We start from the raw sequence: 2,608 nt of genomic DNA on the forward strand, positions 1-2,608 counted from the left end.
TGCCAGGAAGCATGGGAAAAGACAGCTCGATGACAAGGGGCCTCGCTACTGCACAGAGGCTTGGTGGTCCCATGGCTAGTCACCAAGACAGTGAACCAGGGCAGTGATGGGACGCTGTCATAAAGAGCTAAGTGCCCCCGGCTCGTTGTCTGAAACAGCTAAACCACGCGCACTCACTCCCACATGTCTAAGTGAAACAGGGCTTCCCTCAGCATCGACCCGTGAGCCGAGGCATAAGAGGAGTCTGGCTTGCAGCAGAGCGCAGCCAAGGCCCCTGCAAATGTGTACCACAGGGAGGGACCAGGGACAGGCTCACGCGTGGCTGCCTCTGGTTGCTCATCGAAAAGCAATCAGGGGCCCTCTCCCTCCAGGTGCCCAGAATTTAGATTTGCTGTGACTCCTCCCAGAGATGCCTGCAGCTTGGGATCCGTCTTCAGCTGCCTCCAGACCCATGGAGGCCGCGCTGCAGACACTACCCTAGACACGGCAGGATGGGGGCCCTACCGGTAACCCCCACCCCCGGGTAATCCCAGGCTCCAGAGTTCCCAACCTGTGCCCATCAGCACGGAGGAAGGAAAGCAAACCCTATGAATCTGATACAAAGGCAATCAGATAGAGATTCAAAACCAGGCTCATTTTGTGCTGGGGTTTGAAACTACATACAGCTCAGGCCTGGGGACAAAAGTCTTACTACACGCAGGGGATTCTTTTAAAACAAATTTCACCGACATGACTAAAATAACACAAAGGGCTTAGATCTTGCCTTTTGGTTCCCTCACTGTGTTTTGTGTGGTCCTATGGAATGACAATCTGCTATCCAAGTGCGCCACCACTGAGCCCCAACCTAGCTCCTCAGAGAACCCTTTCTAAAGCTTCAAGGGTCATCAGTTCCTGAAGTAGGGTGCCGTGCTCTGTTGAACCTTTTAGAGAATCTGAATGTGGAATAGTGCATTAAAGGCCCTGAGAAGTCCTGCAGCACAAAACCTGGGTAAGACTAGCAGAGCCCTGCAGCCAGCATCTGAGTTCAAATCCTGACTCCGCACAAACTGTGTGACCTCAGCAAAGTTAGTCACTCTCTCTCTCTATCTCTCTCTCTCTGGTGCTTGCTTTGTTCACTGATAGACTCAGATAAGAATTGCTCAGGTTTGTGTGTGATCAGTGTGACAGGAATCCAGTGGGTCAATGAACCAAATCTATATTGTGTCCATAGAAAATACATATTGTATATGCATAACATATATGTTACACACAAACATACACACACACACACATATATATCCTCAGCACCTACCAAATAAATGTTAGATGCAGTTATAGTTTATAAAGGTATTCACTTGTTTGCTATCTCATACTAGAGAACTTTAATCATGATACTATGTGTTTAGAACATATGTATGTATTCCTGTGTATATGAAAGCCTGTATTTGTGTGCTTCTTAAGCCCATAAGTCAACATCAGTTGTCTTCCTCAGTTTCTCTCCACCTTTTTTTTTTTTTTTTTGAGCCTGGGTCTCATGAAGCTTCCCTGTCGGGTGAGCAAGCTCCTGACTTCTCCTGTCTCTGCCTCCAGCGCTAGGGTTATAATCACCGGGCACCATGCCTGGCTTTGTCTGGGCACTGGGGATCCAACTCAGATCCTCATGCTTGCATAGAGGGCAGTAACCAGCTGAGCCAGGTCCACAGGCCCCTCTGAGGGCAGAGGAGGAAGCTAACACACACTCCCTTCAGCTCTGCCCGTCCCCTTGACAGCCACATGGATACTGAGCAGTGACCATACCCCTGACTGCAATTGGAGCCCTTCACCTACAGACCCATCCTCTGTCTTCTGAGCTGACTCCTCTGCCTATAGATTGCCTTGGAAATGGTCCCCACGTGACGTGTAATGGAGACTTTGAATCTAACTCCTTAGAACAAACAGGGCATCCGATCCTTATTTTAACTGCTGGAGACTCCATGATACTAAGAAATCAAAGTTCAGCGAGCCAGTTCCCACTGATGGGCAGCTGAGTGACCCACCCTCCGTCTGTGCACACGGCCACCATGCCCGGCCATGTGCATGGTCTGCACGGCAGCAACCTCAGCCTCCACCCGGCCCACTTCTTTCTTTTCCTCTATGGTGTGACCATCCCGAAGGCCTGGCTTGCCCTTGAACCGAGACTAGTGTCAGAGCTCAGCAGGTTAAACAAGATGTAGGGCTTGATGGGCCAGGAATGACGGCGCCAGCTTCTACCAGGGTCCAAAGCAGATGGAGGAAGCCAGAGGGAGATTATAATAAAGAGGGAGTTGGCAGCTGGGCCTTCCTTTGGGAACCAGAGAGACCAGCAAGGATGAATTAAATGGTTTTTTAGGTGAAATGAGCTGGAATCTGGCCATAGGCTTGTCTTGTGTCTGACAGCAACACATATGCCTGGCAAAGACGGACTCATGGGTAGGCAGTTTGGGGAGTCCATGCTATGACGGGAGGGAGGCAGGTCTACAAAGCCCAGCCTCATGTACTTGTTTTGTTTGTTTGTTTGCTAGTAGTTCACCCTCTTCCCACCCAGCCCAGACCATTTCAGGGCCTTTGCATAGGCTGGACACTGTTTCTGGGCCAAGGCTTCTCCCACAGA

Source organism: Psammomys obesus, unplaced genomic scaffold, assembly GCF_907164565.1.
Source record: "Psammomys obesus unplaced genomic scaffold, mPsaObe1.curated_primary_1811, whole genome shotgun sequence".
In the NCBI taxonomy this organism is placed as follows: Eukaryota; Metazoa; Chordata; class Mammalia; order Rodentia; family Muridae; genus Psammomys; species Psammomys obesus.